The sequence below is a fragment of the Staurois parvus genome, unplaced genomic scaffold, assembly GCF_062004578.1.
Source record: "Staurois parvus isolate SC_StPar_1 unplaced genomic scaffold, SC_StPar_1.0 ptg000409l, whole genome shotgun sequence".
Lineage (NCBI taxonomy): Eukaryota > Metazoa > Chordata > Amphibia > Anura > Ranidae > Staurois > Staurois parvus.
The window spans coordinates 1,565,278-1,589,594 of NW_028318205.1; the positions used below are offsets into that span (position 1 = coordinate 1,565,278).

At 41.8% G+C, this 24,317-nt stretch overlaps 1 long non-coding RNA gene across 1 annotated transcript; it reads right to left on the reverse strand.

Annotated features, from left to right (window-relative positions):
• Positions 1 to 1,976: 1,976 nt before the first annotated feature.
• Positions 1,977 to 12,138, reverse strand: LOC149455038 (uncharacterized). The gene is made up of 6 exons (XR_016314117.1): positions 12,027 to 12,138; positions 9,421 to 9,473; positions 6,713 to 6,771; positions 6,389 to 6,451; positions 3,217 to 3,259; positions 1,977 to 2,169 (listed from the first exon to the last, which is right to left on the reverse strand). It is a non-coding gene; the product is annotated as an uncharacterized LOC149455038 (long non-coding RNA).
• Between the last annotated feature and the right edge of the window lie 12,179 nt (positions 12,139 to 24,317).

The following is a 24,317-nucleotide window of genomic DNA, read 5'->3' on the forward strand; positions in this document are numbered from 1 at the left end:
TACAAAGTTTGGAGGATAAAAATAATAGGCACACAGTGGACTATGATAATATAAAAACGTGAGCCTTCAGAACATAACTCATGTAAATTAGTATTAAGTTGATTTCAATTATGTTTGCACATGGATTTCCATTGATCTTCACAGTGGGAAATATGACTTGCTGCCCATTACTTTCATAATTATGTCATCATTAGAAGGCATGCATTATTAACTCTGTAAAATATCACTTTTTAATAGAACACTCTGTTGGCGGTTAGAATGTATGCCCTTATAACTAGAAACAAATGATTTCTATATATTTGGAGCAGTATGTAATTAACTATACATTAGCTTATCAGTCATATCACTTACGATCACTGGCCTGACATGCATGTTAAATGTACTTCTATCAGAGAGGAAGCTGACATTTTTAATACCTGCCTCTATGATCTTCTGATAGCCATCTAAGACTGTCATTTTATATTAGAAAAAAAAAGATCTGTTTATTGAAGTTGAAAGGTGAAAATATTGTGTAATGGTTAAATTTAATTTTAGGTACTTATATAGCACCATCAATTTACGCAGTACTTTACATATATTGTACGTTCACATCAGTCCCTAACCCTCAAGGAGCGTAGTCTAAGGTCCCTAACTCACATTCATACATACACATATTAGGGACAATTTAGACAGGATCCAATTAACCTACCAGCATGTCTTTGGACTGTGGGAGGAAACCCATGCAGGCACAGGGAGAACATGCAAACTCTAGGGAGGTGGTGCCAAGGCTGGGATTTAAACCAACAACCCTAGTGCTGCCAGGCGCAAGTGTTAACCATTTACCTAAACTGGATCACTCAGAATCTGGTGCAGGCAGTCTCTGTGCATGGTAGCCAATCAGCTTTAAACTTCAGCTTGATCAATTACGCTTTGGTAATAAAACCTGGAAGCTGATTGGCTTCTATGCAGAGTTACACCAGATTTTTCAGTCTCCAACTTTAGTAATTAAACCCCAATGAATATATGATAGGACATATACACATGATATATTTCTTAAAAAATTCTAAACTTGTCTTGATTCTTAAAGTAACCCCTTCCCAAAATTGGGCAATTCAAAGAAAACAGGTGATCCAAAGATGTAGGTAACAGGTCCTTTATTATGATGAGGGGAGGGGGAGGTCTCAGTGGCCAATAAAGATGCTCAGGAAGTAGGAGTGGGAGGGATATGGATACATGTTCACTGGTTTACCTACCAAAAGCTAGCTATTCTTGTTTTGCATCCCTCTGCTACTCCATGGCTTAGCATTGCTGCTTCCTGGATCAGCTCCCTGCTCACTGGGCAGAATACTGATTCTCTATCCAGTAAGGAAGTTGAAGGCACATTGTTGACATACGGAACTTTAATGCTCAGTCTAGCAGTTGCAGATTGCTGTTATTATGACTATGAACTACCAGGGCACCCAAATTCTTTTCCTTCCATGACTCACCCAGTTTTCCTCTACCTAGTAGATTGTACAATGCACTCACGTGCTTAGCCCTAAATTGTGTAACTTTATATATAACATTACATTTAACAACATTAAAATTAATTTGCCACTTAGTTTGCAGAACAAACATATGGATTAACTTATAAGTTAGAGGTATCTTGTGGGAACTTTATCTCAATCCACCTCAATAACAAGTTTCTTCATTTCCAAATAATTGTGGCAGAAATTGAGATCACCTTGTGGTGTTTTTTTCCTTTTTATAGTAAAAAAAATACCACCAAATTAAAGTTGTTTCTCACTAAAAAAATTATATAATGTTAACTTGGGTTCAATGTTACATGATATTTTTACATGAATATTTTTATGTAATAAAGACAGCATTTGGACCCGGGTCTTGTATTGGGTTAACAGTACATGCAATCTTCATTTCAGTGCCTGCATTCATTCAGAGCCTCTCCCACAGGCTCAAATATATAGAAATTCAAAGCAGTCAGACTTTCAGCACTAAATCTAAATTTATTGAATTCAAGAAATCATATATACAAATTGGCAATACTTTCGGGCATCATGCCTTTCATCCGGCCAATATTACTTTGTTTTCACACTAACCACAAATGTGAGCAAATAGTCATTCTAATATGTTGGTTGACCACTGCACCTCTTCATTGCTCTTTAAGGAAAACATCAAAGGCAAGTCATAGACCTAAAAAGATAATAATAATAACAATAAATAATATTACAAAACAGGTATAAGGCTCCATTCACACTTGTAGGCTTCCAAAGTTGAGCAACTTTGGAGTGCAACTTTGATGCAATTTTGTTGCTTTGACGCAACTTTGGATGGGTGCGACTTAGATGTGACTTGTGCTTCTGCAAAGTCGGACACACTGTTGCACCATTGTTGCATGTAAAACATTCAGGTATGACTTTCAGGCAACATTTGAGGGTTAACATTGAAGTCTATTACCTTCAAGTTGCATGAAAGTCGAACCAAAGTAGTGCATGAATTTCTTTGAAGTCACTGCAACTTTAAGTCTCAAATATAGAAATAGTTATTATTGGAAAACATGAGGTACGACCTTGTCAAGCCACTTTGATGAAATCATGATTTAACCCTGATGCATGTATCATATCGTTACTTGCTTTTTAGTAATAATGCCCCATAACCTTCACTGTCAAGGCACTCCCTGTTATAGGTTGGCAACACATATTGTACAGGTACAGTCTGCCATTGTCACTCAGGAAGTTGGTCCAACCAATGCTGGAGTGAATGCATGTAGACTGAAAGAGGCTTCAAGAGATTAGCATTAACATACAAAACAGGCAGCATTTATTTTCCTTTTCAGACTAAGAAAAATTTTAGCAAGTACAAAATTCATGTTGATTTTGCTAGAAATGCTGTTTCCTAGTCACTTCCTGTGAACTGAAAAGAAAAAATTGATCTACCATGTAATGAAGATGAACATACTCATGTTTAAAGTCTAGCCTGTGTGACAACCATGGCATATTCCATAGATATTATGGAGACATGAGCATAGACACAAATGGATGGGAAGTGTGCAGCATTACTGGTGGTAAAAAGTTTGAAAAAAAGTAAAAAAAAAACAAATGCAGCACCCACCTCTCAGGGCTGGTAAGCTACAGCATATTAAATGGTTGTTTTTGGTTTTAGATGCACCTTAACCTTTGTTGCCTCCACTACAAATAGTATTTTTCTGTTACTGAGAGTTTCATAGCTAGTAAGTCTTACCAAGTATTTCTGCCCACTTCTGTTTTATTTCTCTCATCATTTCCTGTAAGAAAGAAAACATTTCTGTGTGTTAAATATGCAATGATAGATATCTCTATATGAGTACAATTATGTTCACTTAGGGGTTCATTTATAAAAAAAAAAAATCACTGTGAATGCCTCAATTATTTGGACAGCCATCACAAACAAATCATTGTAACACGTCTAATATATGCAATTCCTATGACTGTGAACCTCATCTAGTGGCTGATTGAGGGATTTCAGGAAAAAACTGCATTATGACCACTAGATGGAGCTGTTGGTCATAGGAAATAAACAAATACATTACAGTGGTTATTCACAATGGCTGTGCCAATGCTTGAGACAGTGACACAGCAGATGTTTTAAAAATAGAACCATTTGTGTCAAATTATTTGGAGGTATAATTCTGTATGTTAGATAAAACCTTCACATTTACAAAACTCATCATATTTATGTTGGACCATTGCACAGTTTAAACTGCTGTGGGCATTACTGTGCCAAATTAAACAGATCACACCGTTTAACCAAACTGCTGTAGTTTTCGTTTATAGGCATGGATAGGGCTTTTGAATTGCAATGAGGGTGTATATGAAAAAAACCACTTTGACTGAAAAGAGTTAAAGTGGATACAAAGATTCTATATTTGGTTCCTTATGGTCGTATGGTTCCTTATAGTTCCTTATGACTATAGTCACTGTAGTTTGTAGTCCCATGCTATGAGATTTGGCATTGTGTGGACGCATATTGTATTAAAATGACATTAATACAATCGTTACTTTTTAATGAATTTGTATTATTGCTGTGATAAGTAGCAAGTGACCTTGTAGCAAGTGAGTTGCTCTATTTCAGCGCGAAACATTTGATAATTTTTCTGATGAAGTGTGATTACACCCAATCAGTATACTCCAGGCTCTCTATCAGATCAAATTAATCATAGATGTGGATATACAACAATCCTAGGGGGGTGTAAAGCATCTCCAGGTGTTTCTTTTTCAATGCTGTTGGTAAATGTTGGCTTTTGTTTTTGTATGAGGCAGCATGTAATGACTTTATAGCTAATTCTACCCCTTTCATTCATAAGTTACGCTTTGTCCTACCAATCTCACATCACTCACTGCAAAATCACAGCTATCCAAAAAACAAAACTGAGTTTTATTTGTGCAATCTATTCCTATTACATATCTACTCAGAGTAATCAGCTTAACGGTGCCAAAATAACCACCCTTGTCTCATGATCTGGTCTCTTCTACACTATATTCATAAATACAGACCATTCTACATGATAAAAATCAAATCTGTACCTGTATGTCGCTCCCTGCTTGCAGGGTGCACTGCTTCCCGCTCTGATTAGACACTGCTGATAAGCTGTGTCCAATTATAGCCCAGAGCCCTGTGTTGTACAGAGGGAAAGATCTCTTTGTTTCTTCTCCCTACCCAGCAGGGAGAAGGAACATATAGATTTTTAGTAAAAAGCAGCCCATAAAACACACATTAACACTTGCTAGGCACACACTTAACCCCTTAATTACCTCAAGATGTTAATCCCTTCCCTGCTAATGTCATTAGTACAGTGACAGTGTATACAGTAGTATTATCACTGATCACTGTATTAATGTCACTGGTGATGTCAATGTCAGTCAGTTCCCACCCAGTTTCAGTTAGTATCAGATTGCCCGTCGCACTCCCACATCACAGTCCCACTATAAGTATACAAATTCCAGTATATCTACCATAGTTTGTAGATGCTATAACTTTCACGCAAACAAATCAATATACACTTATTGGGATTTTTTTGTTATCAAAGACATGTAGCAGAATACATTTAAGTCTAAACTTATGAAGACATTATTATTATTATTATTATACAGGATTTATATAGCGCCAACGGTTTGCTCAGCGCTTTACATTATAGTGGGAGATAATACAGTAACAATACAGTTCGATACAAGAGGGATTTGAGGGCCCTGCTCCTTGGAGCTTACAATCTAGGAGGGCGGGGTGAATGGTACAGTAGGTAGTCACTGTGGGGGATGGAGTGGTTGGAAGAGTAGAGGATTCCAGAATTTGATTTAGTTAATTTTTTTATTGGATATGTTTTTTAACAGAAAGTAGAAAATATTGTATTTTTTTTCAAATATTTTTTGTCTTTTTTGTTTATATAATAAATTGTTTTTAAAAACCCAGTGGTGATCAAATACCATCAACCAAATTATATAAAATTTATATAAATTTTATTTGTGTACAACATTGGATGACTGAGCAATTACCAGTTAAAGTAGCTTAGTGCTAAATAGCAAACAATTGCCTGGTCATGAAGGGTGTAAAACCTTCCGGAGCTCAAGTAGTTAGAAAATACCCATTACATATTCTTCTGGTGGGTCGTTGACTTCCTTGAGTCCTCTTCTACTGCTTTCTTGTGGCAGCAACATTCAACATTGTAGAAAGTGTAATTGGTTTTCATTTGTATTGTACTGTGAGTTTGGGTTTATGTGATGATGCAGCCCCAGGATGCGTGTCCATGACTACTTGGGCTGAGTCTTTATTTCAACTCGGAAGAGGACCATCATGGTGTATAGGCAGAGGCAAAGATGTGAAGTCACCATCACTCCAAATAAATACATATCACAGGTTTATTTGTGAAGTTAGCACCGCATAAAGCATAAGAAACTAACATTTCAGGGTCTTGCAGGTTTCCTTTCTAAAGGCAACATTGTAACTTCATAGTGCTGGTGACTTTGCCTCTTTGCATCTGGTTCTGGCACTGCACCATCAGTGGCATTCACTTTGAGTACCCATCAATACAGGTTTGTATACTGTGAGGAGTGTAGCTTCTATTTAGACCTCAAAGAGTATCATCATAGAGAACATCACTGGAGGCAAGTGAAAGCTGCTGTTTCTTATTTATCTGAAATATTTATTTAAAACAATTTATTTTAAAGCTGGACTTTCATGCATCACTGCCATATGATATAGCTAGTCTAGCGACAACACTTTCTATTTCAGTTTTGCCATTTTTAGCATCAGCTTGTCAAGGGGCTGTTAGGACAATAGGTGAGCAAAAGCAAGGATTTTTACCTGTGCCCACACAAAAGTAAACTTGTCTACAAAATCATCGCAAGAAATGCTTGTCAAACTGCAAAAACAAACATACCTGTAAATGCATAAGGGATGTCTCCACAATCTTCATTTCCACTTCTATTTGATATTGGTGCCTCTAAAAATAACAAATATGCAAAAATGAAAACATTAGAGAATATTTTTTTCAGGGTCACAGCACTGCCAGTCAGGGTGAGATCTAAGGGTTAGTTTGAGGAAAAGGGTTTGGTTTAGGGGTTAATTTGAACTTTATGGTTAAGGGGTCAATGTAGGATAATAAATCTAGTTTGTATTATACTTTCTATTTGCTATATTACCAATTCAAAGGTAATATTTTGCATCATTTTGTTTATTGGAGCAAAATTATTTTGAAAATTACCTTGAAGAGCTCAAATGCTTTACGTTCAGTTATCAAGTAGGAAAAATAATCCACCAGACCTAAAAACATATATGTAAGGGAGATTCTGTTATATAACTTAGGACAACAAACTAATAAATGTTTTTGGAAATGAAAATTATGTAATCAAATAAAAGATGCAGAAAAATTGTACATGAAAGGAAATAAATATAGATTTTCCTGAATGTAATGCAGTTTATCTCAGCTATAGTCCCCTTATGTACCCCTATAGCATGGCAAGTCTTGTGCTCGGGGTACATAAGGACTGGGAGTGAAGGCTTCTACCAATGCACGATTCTGTAAAATTGTAAGCCCATGAATCTGACTACTGGTGGTTTATGTTGATATATCACCAGATGGGGGGGGGGGTGGCTGCCAGGAAGATGGGCACTTGAGGAAGGAGGTCCAAACAGCCAAAACCGCTACTTTATAGTGACGTGGAGGGAAGGGGAGGTGAAACACAGCCAGTTTTGGTCATGGAGCCACCTGCACACCTAACATGCAGCATGGGCAAGAGGAAAACAAGGGATGTACCACGTAAACTCACAGAGATCTTTTCCTCTGTTGGCACATCCTCTCCCAAAATAGCGCCCTGGCTGCTAGATCTCCAGCCTACTAGGCATGCAGCTCCCCACACAGAGAGAACCAGGCTCAGCACTTTAAACTGCCCTCTCACAGTGGCAGCAGCCACTCTACATTGAGGGAATCACCGTTCCACAGCCCTCTGTTATACTATATGTTATATGGTGCTTTTATGCTTATGGTATTATTTGAATACCAAATAATATGCCATATTCTGTGCTACTGAGCAATGTAATCTCATTACTATTGTACTTTGTTGGTTGTGTATTTATTTTTTATGACATAAGCTTCAATAAAAACCATTTGAAAGAAATGTCACTAGATAAGAAAAAAAAACTGCTCAATGCACTGAATTAGTGCCTGAGCAAACAAGTTATTGTATTTATGTATACATTTTGTGATATATATATATATATATATATATATATATACACAGTATATATACATACAGTGGGGATCGAAAGTTTGGGCACCCCAGCTAAAAGTTTGTATTAATGTGCATAAAGAAGCCAAGGAAAGATGGAAAAATCTCCAAAAGGCATCAAATTACAGATTAGACATTCTTATAATATGTCGACAAAAGTTAGATTTTATTTCCATCATTTACACTTTCAAAATAACAGAAAAAAAACAACGGCGTCTGCAAAAGTTTGGGCACCCTGCAGAATTTATAGCATGCACTGCCCCCTTTGCAAAGCTGAGACCTGCCAGTGTCATGGATTGTTCTCAATCATTGTCTGGGAAGACCAGGTTATGTCAATCTCAAAGGTTTTAAATGCCCAGACTCATCTGATCTTGCCCCAACAATCAGCACCATGGGTTCTTCTAAGCAGTTGTCTAGAAAACTGAAACTGAAAATAGTTGACGCAAACAAAGCTGGAGAAGGCTATAAGAAGATAGCAAAGCGTTTTCATATGTCAATATCCTCTGTTTGGAATGTAATTAAGAAATGGCAGTCATCAGGAACAGTGGAAGTTAAAGCAAGATCTGGAAGACCAAGAAAAATATCAGACAGAACAGCTCGCAGGATTGTGAGAAAAACAATTCAAAACCCACGTTTGACTGCACGATCCCTCCAGAAAGATCTGGCAGACACTGGAGTTGTGGTACACTATTCCACTATAAAGAGATACTTGTACAAATATGGTCTTCATGGAAGAGTCATCAGAAGAAAACCTCTTCTATGTCCTCACCACAAAAATCGTCGTTTGAACTTTGCAAATGAACATATAGACAAGCCTGATACATTTTGGAAACAAGTTCTGTGGACCGATGAGGTTAAAATTGAACTTTTTGGCCGGAATGAGCAAAGGTACGTTTGGAGAAGAAGGGGCACAGAATTTAATGAAAAGAACCTCTGTCCAACTGTTAAGCATGGGGTTGGATCAATCATGCTTTGGGGTTGTGTTGCAGCCAGTGGCACAGGGAACATCTCACGAGTAGGAAAAATGGATTCAATAAAATTTCAGCAAATTTTGGATGGTAACTTGATGCCATCTGTGAAAAAGCTGAAGTTAAAGAGAGGATGGCTTCTACAAATGGATAATGATCCTAAACACACCTCAAAATCCACGGGGGATTACATCAAGAGGTGTAAACTGAAGGTTTTGCCATGGCCTTCACAATCTCCTGACCTCAACATAATTGAAAATCTATGGATAGACCTTAAAAGAGCAGTGCATGACAGACAGCCCAGAAATCTCAAAGAACTGGAAGACTTTTGTAAGGAAGAATGGGCAAACATACCTCAAACAAGAATTGAAAGACTCTTGGCTGGCTACAAAAAGCGTTTACAAGCTGTGATACTTGCCAAAGGGGGCAGTACAAGATATTAACTCTGCAGGGTGCCCAAACTTTTGCAGATGCCATTTTTTTGTTTTCTGTTATTTTGAAAGTGTAAATGATGGAAATAAAATCTAACTTTTGTTGACATATTATAAGAATGTCTAATCTGTAATTTGATGCCTTTTGGAGATTTTTCCATCTTTCCTTGGCTTCTTTATGCACATTAATACAAATTTTTAGCTGGGGTGCCCAAACTTTCGATCCCCACTGTATATATATATATATATATATATATATATATATATGTAACATTTATAACTTACCATATATGATTGCGCATGCAACTATACACAAATATTTTAAGTTCCATAGGCTCCTAAAAACAAAAAAAGAACCCAATGCTTAGTTGACAGTTTTTTTTTAAGTTATTTAATACAAGTATTTATATTATGCTAACAATTTATGCAGCACTTTTACATATTGTACATTCACAGCACGTCCCTGCCCTCAAAAAGCTTACATACACACACATACTAGGGCAGAGGCGTCCCTACGGTTGGTGTCACCAGGTGCGGTAAAACTTGATGACACCCCCTCCAACGATCCCCGCACAATGGATTGGATCTGCGGATTGAGCATAATGGATCGGACTCTGATCCATTATGCTCAATCCACAGATCTGATCCATCCTGCAGGGATCGTCGGCTTTCTTTACAACTTACCTTTTCGTTGACCGGTTCCGGTGTCACCCTGTATAGGTAGCATGCCGATGATCCCCGCAGGATGGTTCGGATCTGTGGATTGGGGAGCATAATGGATGGTAGTACGATCCATTATGCTCCTCAATCCACAGATCCCATCTATCCTGCGGGGATCGCCGGCATGCACCCTGTACGGGGTGCAGGGACGGACTGACAACTCATTGGGCCCCCGAGCAATAGAAGATCATGGGACCCCATGTTTCCCCACCCACACTCAAGCCACACCTACACAAAGCTCCACCTACATATTGCACTGCCTACATTACATGCATTTGTGGCAGCCATCCTCCACATTATTATTATTATACAGGATTTATATAGCGCCAACAGTTTGCACAGTGCTTTAGAAAATGAAGGTAGACATTACAGTTACAATACAATATGGTACAAGAGTATTGCATCCCAGCTGCACAGAAGGGGCCATCAGCAAACTGCAGAAGCTGTTGCACCTTCATGCTCAGGAATGAGCCAATGCCCAATTCTTGTCTGCAGCTTAGGCTCACAGAGATTCCCCTTGCCATTGCTGGGAAGCCACCAAAGACATGACAGGTTCAAAGGTGGTGGCCATCTGATAAACTGTCAGGTGCCTGTAGGCTTCCCAACCATGCCTTCAGGAATCTCTGTGAGCCTGATCATTTGGTTATTATAACTCTGTTGCATAGACGGGGCATTTAAATATCCACTGCAGCATAGCCTGCATGGAAGTTCCTGGCTTCCTTCTGTAGAAGCCAATGGGCACTTTCAGGTTTAAAGATGGACAACGTGCAGCAGATATCTTTCTGGTGCAACCAGGGGAGTTTTATGAAACCAGTGGGCCTGTGTACAAGATCAAAACTTGGGCCCTGATACTAGTTTTAAAAAGTGTGGTGCACGCAGCTGCCGTTGCAGTCATTTTAATTGCTTTGTTTGGGCATTCAGCACCCACTCAGCTCCTTCCTGATAGGGTAGCCAACTTCTCCACAACTTTTTTTTTAACATGGAAACTTTACTGACAGAGTGCATTTTTTACTGAGATTCTGAATTATGACATAATTTCCTGTTACATATTAAAAAGGTGAAGAGTGGGGTGGAAGGATAGAGACAGAAGAAAAGAGGGGGGAGGGGGAGGAGAGATAGGAATAGGAGGGAGGGAGAGAGACAGGGATGGGGAGATGGAAAAGTAGGAGAGAGATGGAGAAAGGGGAGGGACAGAAGAAGGGGGGGGGGAGATAAAGTGGGAGGTGATAGAGGGGTGTGTGAGAGAGAGAGTGGGGTTAAGGGGGTAAGATGGAGAAGAGTTGAAAGAGAAAGAGTTGATGAGAAAGAAAGAGGGGGTGAGGGGGTGAGAAAGAGAGAGGGGGTGAGGGGGGTAAGATGGAGAGGGGGGGAGAGAAAGAGGGAATTAATGAGAGAGAGGGAGGGAGAGGGGTAAGGAAGAGAGGGGGGGGTGAGAGAGAGGAGGGGTGACAGGTGTGAGAGGGGGATGAGAGAGAGAAGGGGGATGATAGAGAGAGGGGGTTGAGAGAGAAAGAGAAGGTGAGAGAGAGGGGAGGCGAGAGAGAAGGGGGAAGAGAGAGAGGGAAAGAGAGGAGAAAAAGAGGAGGATGAGAGAGAGGGGGGAAAGAGAGGGGGTGTGAGAGAGAGGGGGGTAAGAGAGAGAGAGGAGGAGAGAGGGGGGCAAGAGACAGTAAGGAGGGTGTAAGAGAGAGGGGAGTCAGAGAGAGTGGGGCAAGAGAGAGAGGAATGGTGGGGGTGAGAGAGAGGGGATGTGAAAGAGAGGGGGGGTAAGAGAGAGAGGAGGTGAGGGGGGGGGTGGGAGAGAGAGGAGGTGAGGGGGGGAGTGAAAGAGAGGGGGATGAGAAAGGTGAGAGAGAGAGATAGGGGAAAGAGAGAGGGGGATGAGAAAGAGAGAGGGGAGTGGGAGAAGAATGGTGTGGGTGAGAAAGAGACGGGCAAGAGAGAAGGGGATACAAGAGAAAGAAGGGGGTGAAAGAGAGAGGGGAGGATGAGAGAGAGATAGAGGGGGGGTGAAAGATAGAGTGAGGGGGGTGAGAGCGAGGGGAGGGCAAGAGAGAGAGGAGGGGTGTGGTAGGGTGAGAGAGAGGGACAGAGGTGAGAGAGAGAGGGGGGGGTGAGGGGGATGTTCAGTATGTCTGCTGCTCACAACTATGACCCCAGATTGCTCTCACCTAGTCTCAGGCAGGATCTAGAGCTGCTGTGTTAAATCTGCCACCTTCATAGCAACTTTCACAGCAGGGCTGCAGAGTCAGAGCAGTGAGTGATCCTGGTGGCCGTGCTGCAGAGGAGGGGTGGGGCTTGCCATGCACGGCTTTCCCAGAGGGGGTGTTCCCTGTTCTGTGGCTGGACACAGGCTCTCTGTGCTGTCTGGTCTCGGCTGTCTCTGTTCTGTCCTCAGGTTAGGGGATCTGTGTGTGTGTGGGGACCTTCATGTCACTAATCTATGGGGACTTAAAGGAAGCTGCTGAGCAGAGCACCCTGTACAGAGACCGCTGTATGACTAATGCTCAGCAACAAGTAGAGGGGCAGTGACAGAGCCCCTCATGGGGCCCCCTACTGGCCCAGGCCCTTGGGCAGTGCCCGAGTGCCTGTATGGTCAGTCTGCCCCTGATGGGGTGACACCGGACCCGCTCTACGAAAAGGTAAGTTGTAAAGAAAGCCGACAATCCCCGCAGGTTGGATTGGATCCATCCTGTGGGGATCGTCTGCTTGCTTTACAACTTACCTTTTCGTGGAGTGGGTCTGGTGTCACCCCGTGCAGTTGGTGTCACCCAGTGCGGACCACACCCCCTGCACCTGCCTTGGGATGCCACTGTACTAGGGCCAACTTAGATAGGATCAAATGATCAAGCCAGAATGTCTTTGGAATGTGAGAGAAAATCCACTCAAGCACAGGGAAAACATGGAAACTTCATTTGGAAGCATCTTGGTTGGGAGTCAAACCAAAGAACCCTAGTGCTGCAAGGTAGGAGTTCTAACCCTCAAGACATTGTGCTGCACATTGTATCATATCACATCACCCCAGAGGCAGTAAAGGCTTTTTTTGTGAAAGAGAGGCAGTGGGATAAAAAAGACTTAGTTGGTGATTTACTAAAACTGGAGAGTGCAAAATCTGGTGCAACTCTGCATAGAAACCAATCAGCTTCCAAGTTTTGCTGCCAAAGCTTAATTGAACAAGGCAGATTCTGACTGCACCAGCTTTAGTAAATCCCCCCCTAAGTGAAGTATAGGAAAGGTGCATTTTATTAGAGTATCCAAATTTTTAGGCTGTAAGCCAATATGCCTGAAATATTAAAGTAAGGTGAAGAAAGCCTGTGTTCAAGTCAAGCATCTAATCAGTTTCAGTTTCACTCAACCCACTTTGCACATCCATAAATAAGACCTATATAAATTGCAAAAGTCATAATGACATTGCTTTGGTCTAGTTAGCATTGTAAATAGGTAGTCAAGAATGAGGGGATTAAAGAAGCAGAGTGGAAAAAAAAAATTATAATGGGTTGAAGACAGTCCAAGGTAGAAGATAGCAGTTCATGGAGGAAGTAAAACATGGACAACAGAGACAGACTGCAGTGGAAGTATTAGCCTGCAAAAGTTGGAGAGGAGCAGTTGAGAGCAGAGGTTAGTTAGGAGTAGTGAAGATGAGGTTAGATAAAAGATGAAAGGTGAAAAGTGGAGCACAAAATAAGGAGCTTGAATATGTGACATGGGGTTAATAAGAAGTGACACTTCAGGGTGAACAGATGAATGTGTTCTATTCACTTATGGATGCCAGTAGGGTCACTGTAAGAAACTATAGGGCCTCATAAAGCCTAACTGACTGAGCCCCCCAACCATACACTTAAACCCACTTAGTCTTTCTCCATAAACTTTAAGCACTCCTTTCCTAATTCCTGGTGTTTCCTCATCCAAGGCAAAAGGCTACTTAAAGTACAGAAGCTGCCCTAGTTGCCACTGTGCACCCAGCCCAGCAGTCCGTCCAGAGGGCTAACATCCAAATCCTACATACCCTCTGAAATGGGATATACAAAGTTTGCTTCTGAAATGGACCGAACTTACACTATGGTGTCCGTTTATGACACACAGAATAGCTGAGATTCAGAGGATCACAGCTATTCTCTGGTCATTCACAGTTTATAACACCCAGGAGAATATGTTCAGCCCTTCTCTGGAGATCTGTGTTCTCCCTCCAGATTCTCCAGCCCAGAGCTGGAGAATCGGAGGGACCGAAAACTAAGCAGAGATAATTTACCTCTGCTTAGTAAACTGATCTTTTACTGTAATCTCGCGAGATTATAGTAAAATCAGCCGTTTTCCAGAGTTTGTAGACCGTTCTCCAGCGTTTGGAGATCGTTCTCCCTTCGTTCGGAGAACTGCTTCATAAACTGCATTCACAGGAGAACTGTGTTCTCCGAGAATGCTGGAGAACTGAGCAGCGATCTATTACCGCTGGTTCATAAACGGACACCTATATTGCAAAAGTATTGGAATGTCTGCCTTTACACACACATGAAATTTAATGGCATCCCAGTCTTAGTCCATAGGGTTCAATATTGAGTTGGACCACTCTTTGCAGCTATAACAGCTTCTGTGAAGGCTGTCCACAAGGTTTAGGAGTGTGTCTATGGGATGTTTGACCATTCTTCCAGAAGTGCATTTGTGAGGTCAGGACTCTGTTCATCCCAAAGGTGTTCTAATGGGTTGAGGTGCAGGCCGGTCAAGTTCCTCCACCCCAAACTCACTCATTCATGTCTCTAAGGACCTTGCTTTATGCACTGGTGCGCGTTCATGTTTAAAGAGGAAGGTGCCATCCCCAAACTGTTCCTACAAAGTTGGGAGCATGAAATTGTCCAAAATGTCTTGGTATGCTGATGCCTTAAGAGTTCCCTTCAATGGAACTAAGGGGCCAAGCCCAACCCCTGAGAAACAACCCCACACTATAATTCCCCCTCCACCAAACTTTACACTTGGCACAATGCAGTCAGGCAAGTACCATTCTCCTGGCAACCACCAAACCAAACACGAATTCTTCTGCGCTCTAGGACCCAGGCAGGTGGCAAATAGATGGAACCAGAACTAAAAAAACAGCGGCCACCAGTGCTTCAAAGGTTGTGCAGCTCCAAACAAGGCTGGGGAAACCCGACCAACACTGCAAAGCGAAATAAAAACGAGAAGCGCACAAACCTTGCGCATTACCTCAGTAAACAGAAATTTATTAAAAAGAAAGGTACTCACAAACAGCGAATAAAATCAGGCATGTAAGTCCTCACAGGGACTTCAGAGATAGAGGGCCAGCGCGAGTCCCATTGTGGGGGTAAGCACTCAGTTCAGCTGACGCGTTTCGAAGGCCAGACCTTCTTCATCAGAGCTCTGATGAAGAAGGTCTGGCCTTCGAAACGCGTCAGATGAACTGAGTGCTTACCCCCACAATGGGACTCGCGCTGGCCCTCTATCTCTGAAGTCCCTGTGAGGACTTACATGCCTGATTTTATTCGCTGTTTGTGAGTACCTTTCTTTTTAATAAATTTCTGTTTACTGAGGTAATGCGCAAGGTTTGTGCGCTTCTCGTTTTTATTTCGCTTTGAACCACCAAACCAAGGCATGTCCATTGGATTTCCAGACAGAGGAGTGTGATTTGTCACTCCAGAGAACATGTTTCCACTGCTCTAGAGTCCAATGGCGGAGTGCTTTACGCCACTGCATCCGACACTTTGCATTGCACTTGGTGATGTAAAGCTTGGATGCAGCTGCTCGGTCATGGAAACCCATTCCATGAAGCTCTCTACACACTGTTGTTGTGCTAATCTAAAGGCCACATGAAGTTTGGAGGTATTTAGCTATTGACTCTGCAGTTGGTGACTTCTGCGCACTATGCGCTTCAGCATGCGCTGACCCTCCTCTATCATTTTACGTGACCTGAGTTGTTGTTGTTCCCAGTTCCTTCCACTTTGTTATAATACCACTAACAGTTGACTGTGGAATATTTAGTAGCAAGGTAATTTCATGGATGGACTAATTTCACAGGTGGCAACCTATCAAGGTACCATGCTTGAATTCACTGAGCTCCTGATAGTGACCCAATCTTTCACAAATCTTTGTAGAAGCAGTCTGCATGCCTAAGTGCTTGATATTATACACCTGTGGCCATGAAGGTGAGTGGAACACCTGTATCCAATGATTTTGAGGGGTGTCCAAATACTTTTGGCAATATAGTGTATGTCCGTACTTCCAGCATAGATACAGCTTAGGTATGGGCTGTTTCTTCAGTAGATTACCGTACACAACCAAGGTGTTACTCTTAGCTGTGCAGATCATCTCTTCATAGTACAGACAACACAGCTTCTTGGGTCTAGATGTGGCTGTGTCCTGGGCTGGAAATACACTGCTGGAAAAAAATTAAAGAAACATTTTTTAATCAAAGTATAGCATCAAGTCAATTAAACTCCTTGGATATTGATCTCAGTTAAGTAGCAGAGGGCGTTGTTAATCAGTTTCAGCTGCTTTGGTGTTAATGACATTAACAAGAGGTGCAATAGATGGGCAACAATGAGACGACCCCCAAAACAGGAATGGTTTTACAGGTGGAGGCCACTGACATTTTTTTCCCTACTCATCTTTTCTGACTGTTTTTCACTAGTTTTGCATTTGACTAGGGTCAGTGTCACTACTGGTAACATGAGGTGATACCTGGACCCTATAGTCCAACACCTCCAGAATGGCACATCAATACGTGCCATTGCCAGGAGGTTTCCTGTGTCTTCCAGCACAGTCTTAAGAGCATGGAGGAGATTCCATGAGACAGGCAGTTACTCTAGGAGAACTGGACAGGGCCATAGAAGGTCCTTAACCCATCAGCAGGACCAGTATCTGCTCCTTTGTGCAAGGAGGAACAGGATGAGCACTGCCAGAGCCCTACAAAATGATCTCCAGCAGGCCACTGGTGTGAATGTCTCTGACCAAACAATCATAAACAGACTTTATGAGGGTGGTTTGAGGGCCTGACGTCCTCTAGTGGGCCCTGTGCTCACTGCTGGGTACCATAGTGCTCAATTGGCATTTGCCGTCGAACACCAGAATTGGCAGGTCTGTCACTGGCGCCCTGTGCTTTTCGCAGATGAGAGCAGGTTCACACAGAGTACATGTGACAGAGGTGAAAGGGTCTGGAGAAGCCATGGAGAATGTTATGCTGCCTGTAACATCGTTCAGCATGACAGTTTTGGTGGTGGGTCAGTGCTGGTCTGGGGAGGCATATCCATGGAGGGATGCACAGACCTCTACAGGCTAGACAATAGCCCCTGACAGCCATAAGGTATCGGGATGAAATCCTTGGACCTATTGTCAGACCCTACGCTGGTGCAGTGGGTTCTGCGTTCCTCCTGGTGCACGACAATGCTTGGCCTCATGTGGCGAGAGTATGTAAGCAGTTCCTGGAGGATGAAGATACTGATACAATTGAATGGTCCCTACGCTCGCCTGACCTAAATCCAATCTGGTATATCATGTTTCGGTCCATCTGAAGCAGCCAACTTGCACCTCAGACTGTCCAGGAGCTCAGTGATGCTCTGGGCCATATATGGGAGGAAATACCTCAGGACACCATCCGTCATCTCATTAGAAGCATTCCCCGATGTTGTCAGGCATGCATACAAGCACGTGGGGGCACTGAGTACCATTTTGAGTTGCTGCAATGAAATTTCAGAAAAATGGACTAGCCTGCTGCATCATTTTTTCACTTTGATTTTCGGGGTGTCTTTGAATTCAGTCCTCTGTAGATTGATAATTTTAATTCCTATCAAACGATGTGGCATCCTTACATTCCTAACACATTACCCAGTCCATATCAGTATAGATATCCAGAATTATATTTTTCCCCATTGAGATCTGACGTGTTTTAAAAGTGTTCCTTTAATTTGTTTGAGCAGTGTATAAACCTGCAGAACATTTGTCAAGAATTTTGGAAGTCCTATTCATGCAAGCAGCCTCTGCCAGGCCCAGGGCCCCCTGCTGACCTGATGAGGCCTGGGTCTGGTACAGTAGGACTGCTTGTACCCCTCATCAGCAACCCTAGATGGCAGAATTGTAAGTGTTTGGGAATGTTTAAGCAGAAGTGCGTGTTACAGACATTTTACCTAATAAATAGGTGGAAGGATGATAGATTCGATAAGGGTGATAATGATTATTACTGAGTTTGGAGAAACCTTGAGGAAGTTTTAGAAAAGCTGGAAGGCCTAGGATAGTAAGTTGGGAGCTTATGGAAGTTGCACAGAGCAGGAATAGGGAAATGTCAACCGCTTCTGGAGAATGTATCAAGTGCTGAAGCAAGTGTTTTGAAGATCTTATACAATAAGTGAACAAGCCCTTCTATTAGAACAGACTGAGGAAAACTATGGATACCAAAATCTATTTTGTCTGTGAATGTGTGCAGTGATAATCTTGTCTACCTACCTACAAGACATTACAGACATTTTAATGAGGCATAATTCTGTGAAGTATGAAATAAACACTAACCGTAAAAATAAAAGTACATTGACGCAAATGGTTGCGAAGATAAAGGAACACAAACCCTCTCCGTTAATAGTTACCATCTCTGTGGATAAAAAACAAAGACAACACTATAATGGTATAATGGAAGGGTAGACAACAATGTATACAGTGCAAGTTTGTAGAACACTATCAAAATGTAGCTATAACTAAAAGAAGAGCACAAGTTAACACTATTTAGGTATGTAGGAAATCTAGTTCTTAAAGTGTATCTAAAGCCAAGACTTTCTTTTTTTGGGGGGTTTGGATGGAGTAGGGTATAAAACCAAGGCAGTTTTTTTAAAGTGTATGCAAACCCTAACAATGAATTTCTCATTTGATCCTTTTTGGTTGTTGAATACAGTGCATCCAGAAAGTATTCACAGTGTTTAACTTTTGCCACGTTTTGTTATGTTACAGCCTTATTCCAAAATGGATTAAATTATTTTTTTTCCTCAACATTCTACAATCAATACCCCATAATGACAACATGAAAGAAGTTTGTTTGGAAATCTTCGCAATTTATTAAAAATAAAAAACGAAAAAAAAACACATGTACATAAGTATTCACAGCCTTTGATCAATACTTTGTTGAAGCATCTTTGGCACCAATTACAGCCTCAAGTAGTTTTGAGTATGATGCTACAAACTTGGCACACCTATTTTTGGGCAGTTTCTCCCATTCTTCTTTACAGTACCTCTCAAGCTCCATCAGGTTGGATGGGGAGCATCGGTGCAAAGCCATTTTCAGATCTCTCCAGAGATGTTCAATCGGGTTCAAGTCTGGGCTCTGCTTGGCCACTACAGGACATTAACAGAGCTGGCCTGTAGCCACTACTTTGTTATGTAGGATGTGTGTTTAGGGTCGTTGTCCTGTTGAAAGATGAATTGTCGCCCCAGTTTAAGGTCCAGAGCACTCTGGAACAGGTTTTCAGGATGTCTGTACGTTGCTGCATTCATCTTTCATTTAATCTTGACTAGTCTCCCAGCTCCTGTCACTAAAAAAAATCCCCACAGCATGATGCTGCCACCACCATGCTTCACTGTAGGGATGGTATTGGCCAGGTGGTGAGTGGTGCCTGGTTTCCTCCAGACATGACACTTGGCATTCAAGCCAAAGAGTTCAATCTTTGTTTCATCAGAAAAGAGAGTTTGTTTCTCATGGTCTGAGAGTCCCTCAGGTGCCTTTTGGAAAACTCCAGGTGAGCTGCCATTTGCCTTTTACTGAGGAGTGGTTTCCATCTGGTCACTCTACCATACAGGCCTGATTGGTGGAGTGCTGAAGAGATGGTTGTTCTTCTGGAAGGTTCTCCTCTCTCCACAGAGAAACGCTGGAGCTCTTTCAGAGAGACCATTGGGTGCTTGGTTACCTCCCTGGCTAAGGCCCTTCTCCCTTGATCACTCAATTTGGCCGGGCGGCCCGCTCTAAGAAGATTCCTGGTGGTTCCAAACTTCTTCCATTTATGGATGATGGAGGCCACTGTGCTCATAGGACCTTCTGCTGTCAAAATTTTTCTGTACCCTTCCTGAGATTTGTGTCTTGATACAATCCTGTCTCGGAGGTCTACGGACAATTCCTTGGATGTCATGGCTTGGTTTGTGCTCTGACACGCACTGTTAACTGTGGGACCTTATATAGACATGTTTATGCCTTTCCTAATCATGTCCAATCAACTGAATTTCCCACAGGTGGACTCCAATCAAGTTGTGGAAACATCTCAAGGATGATCAGTGGGAAAAGGATGCACCAGAGCTCACTTTTGAGTGTTATGGCAAAGGCTGTGAATACTTATGTACATGTGGTTTTTTCTGTTTTTATTTTTAATAAATTGCAAAGATTTCAAAAGAACTTCTTTCACATTGTCATTATGGGGTATTGTTTGCAGAATGTTGAGAAAAAAAATGAATTTAATCCATTTTGGAATAAGGCTGTAACATAACAAAATGTGTCGAAAGTTAAGCCCTGTGAATACTTTCTGGATGCACTGTATATCATTAAAAGCATTTTGTTTTATCCTTTCAATTGGTGAAAATAATAAATATTGATCATGTCAGAAATTCAAAGCTGTTTAGCACACACAAATAAAGTCACAAAACAAGCAGGATTTTGAATACAGAAGAGACATACTATGTGTCTTCTGCATTAAAAGTTACTTACCTGCTTGTCTGCCCCCATCATTGAACTATGCACATGCAGCTCATTGTAAAATTCTAGCAATGCCGAGATGAATGAACTCCCACGCACATCATCTGAGCTCAGCTAATCCATAACAGGAAGCTGATCGCCAGAAGATGTCAGGAGCCATCTGGGAGCTCTCCAACATTGCATTGACGGAGTGAAGATAAGTATAGCTCTGCTTTAAGTAGTCTAATTAGCCCTCCTAGTTGTTATCCTGGACTACAGAATAATTAGCATCTATGTTGTGGATAATAGGGTAGGGGCAAAGTTTGACTATTTTAGCAAAAGGCAATGGGCAGAGCACCACTTAGTCCACCAAAAGCCATATATTGTCTACAAACAACAAGAGCTGAGTGAATGTCTTGCTGATCAACAGGTATCTTTCTGTGCTTGCAGGGTCTTTTAAAAGATGAAATATTGAGAAATGTACATGTATCGCAGAGATGTACTGCATATGGTTTTTTTTGTTTGTTATTTTGCCTTCACATACATGTTAAAGTGTTACTAAACCCAGGACCCTGCATTCACTATATCTGGTCTCCCACAGTACACAGAACACGGAAATGCAATTATTTTAGTAAATATAAACTGCTAAATACCTTTTCTCATCAGCAGTTAGAGTAGTCTTGTGATTTCAGCAGAGCTCTGGTTAAAGCTTGTTGGAGGTGTTTTCTTTCTGCTCTAGGAGGATGTGAAACCCCTGACCCTCTGTCTAGACAGTGCTGATTGGCCCTGTGCTCATCACATGCACTCTCCCAAGAAAAACAAACAAAAAACCTCTCTAGCAATACACACCAAACTGAGAATGTTCATGTGACTACAGATTCAGTCTGTATCAGGTGGTCATTTCAACAAGAGGAGGGGCAGAGAAGAAAGGATCAAACAGCCTTTTTACACAATGCAGAGGATTAGCCCCTTAGGTACCACAAGTGAGTATAACAGGCATGCTTTACTGCATATACAGACTGATTTTACTGCTGTGGGTTTGGTAGCACTTTAAGCTGTCTGTGTACACCATGGGGAGATTCAACCTCTGTCTTGAAGTGTTTTTTATAGATCGGTTTTTAAACAATCTGTTAAAAACATTGGGGATTAGAGACTGAGTTAGTCCCATGAACACAGGCAGTCATATAGAGAATTGCAGACAGTGCTGAGTAAAGTGATAGTCCTCCCAACACTACCTATATAGTTTCAGCACTGAGAAGAAAGAAAATCTAGAGTGGGGAGTCAGCAGTGCAGGACCACTGCATCTTCTCTCATGGAAGTAACCACTGAGCACCAATTATTTGTCATTCTAAGCTAACACTGGTCAGCAACAACTTGGCTCTGATGAAGGGGCAGTTACCATCAATGCTGCAGAGTGCACTGACCACCACTCCTTCAGGGGGCACTGACCACCAATACTGGGGGGAAGGTAAGCACTGACCACAAATGCTGAAAGGTTGAGCACTGACTATTAAAATGCAGGAAGCATTGACCATCAATGGCACATGGGGCATTGATCACCAGTGCTGGAGGTGTAGGCACTGACCACCAATGCTGAAGGTGTGAGAACTGACCACCAATGCTGGTAATATGAGCACGGACAACCAAAAATAAAGGGAGCACTGATCACCAATGCTATAGGGGACACTGACCACTAATGTTGAAAGGGTGACACACAACCAGTGCTGCAAGGCACTGATCTCCATTAGTGAAGGACATACTGACCACAAATGCTGCAGACCACACTGACCACCAATGCTGCAGAGCACACAGATCAATGATGTGTCAGAGTACACTGACCACCATTGCTAAAGGGGGAACTCACCAATAATGCTGAAAAGGTCAGTGATCACCAATGGTGCAGGGGGCACTGGCCTCCAATGCTGCAGGGCGCACTGACCACTAATGCTGCAGAGGGCACTGACCACCAATGCTGAACAGGACACAGACCACCAGTTCAGAAGGGGACACTGAACACCAATGCTGCAGCAGGGACTGACCACCTATGCAGAAGAGGTCACTGACCATCAAAACTGAGGCATAACAGTTGGAGAAGGGTTATACAAATCTGGTTATTTTTTTTATCTGTTAGAGCCCTTATCCCTCTCACAAAATGAATCATCTGAAGATAAAATGCAACTAGAGGCAATAACCTCCTGTCAGCTTCTTTTTTGCCATTTGTGTCCTATTTGGGAGAATTCCCTTCACTTCCTGTCCCATATATCCAAGGGGGTCACCAGAACTAGTGTACCCAATGGAAGATTTCCCCTCTATTTCTGTTGTGATGACAACCCACAATTTGTTGTATTGTTTCATTTTCACTCTCAGTGATAACGGTAAATTAAATTAATAGAGAGGGTGAATCTATCTAACAGGGACACATACAACAATAAACACCTGACAGGTGTTCTAATCCCTCTCCACTCTGTCCAAAACTAAAAAAAAAGTTTAACCTTTAGTTATACTTTACCACTTACCCTCCAGAGTATTTACCCCCCTTCCTGGCCAGGCCATTTTTTGCGATATGGCCCGGCATTATTTTAACTGACAATTGCGCAGTCATACAACGCTGTACATAAATTAAATTTATGTCCTTTTTTTCCCCACAAATAGAGCTTTCTTTCAGTGGTATTTGATCACCTCTGTGTTTTTTATATTTTGCTCTATAAAGAAAAAAATATCCACAATTCGGAAAAACAAATGATATTTTTGACTTTTTGCTATAAAGCATAAACAAATAAACAAAATTTTAAAAATCTAATGTCTTCATAAATTTAGGCCAAAATGTATTCTGCTACATGTCTCTGCTAAATAAAAATCCCAATACATGTAAATTAATTGGTTTACGTGAAAGGAATAGCCTCTACAAATGGCGATATATATAGTGGAATTTGTTCTTATACTAGCGATCAGTGACTTATAGCGGGACTGTGGTGGGAATTCTGACACTGGGTGGGAACTGGCTAACTGTCACTGACAACCCAATGACACTACTATAGTGATCAGTGCTAATAAAAAGCATTGACACTGTGCTAATGACATTGGGCAGGAAGGGGTTAACATCTGGGGCAATCAAAGGGTTAATTGTGTCCTGTTTAACATTATGTGCTGTGTGTGTTTTACTAGGGAGACATGCTGCTTTGTATTTCTCTGCTGTGCAGAGAAATACAAAGCAACAAAGCAGCATGTCTTTGCTGGCAGGAGAGAGACCTGTGTTGTTTACACACAGGTCTCTCCCCTGTCAGCTTTCCCCAACGATCGCCAGGTGCCAGCGGGAAATCTCGGGGGATTGACATCCGTAACCGCCAATGGCGGCGCTGGTAGGGCAGCGTGCCACGCTCGTGCACCCCCTGCCAGGAAATGCAGATCACATGTATATATACTGTACGTGATTTTGCACAGCCCTGTCGCAGTACTTCTACTATAGGGCAGCAGGCAAGCGGTTAATATCAGTTCTGGGACAAGCTCCTTTTTGTTTTGTTTTTTTATTAACAGTTTTTATTGGGACAAGCTCCTTTAACGCCCAAGTTGAAATGGCTCCCCAGTGAGCTCTGGATTACTTTGTCAGCATAGGTTGCAGGTCCTGTCCTTTTAATGCCCTCCTATTGTTGAAGCACCTAAGATGGGTCACCTCTTCTGCCTACCTCTGGGCCTTGTTAATGATCATTCTTTAATTCATGTAAGCACAAAATGAAGACGTCATGTATGCAAGTGATTAAACAGTTAACTAAACGCCTTACTGTGTCTAGGAAGAGGATCAACTCTTGCCATTTGTTTTCTT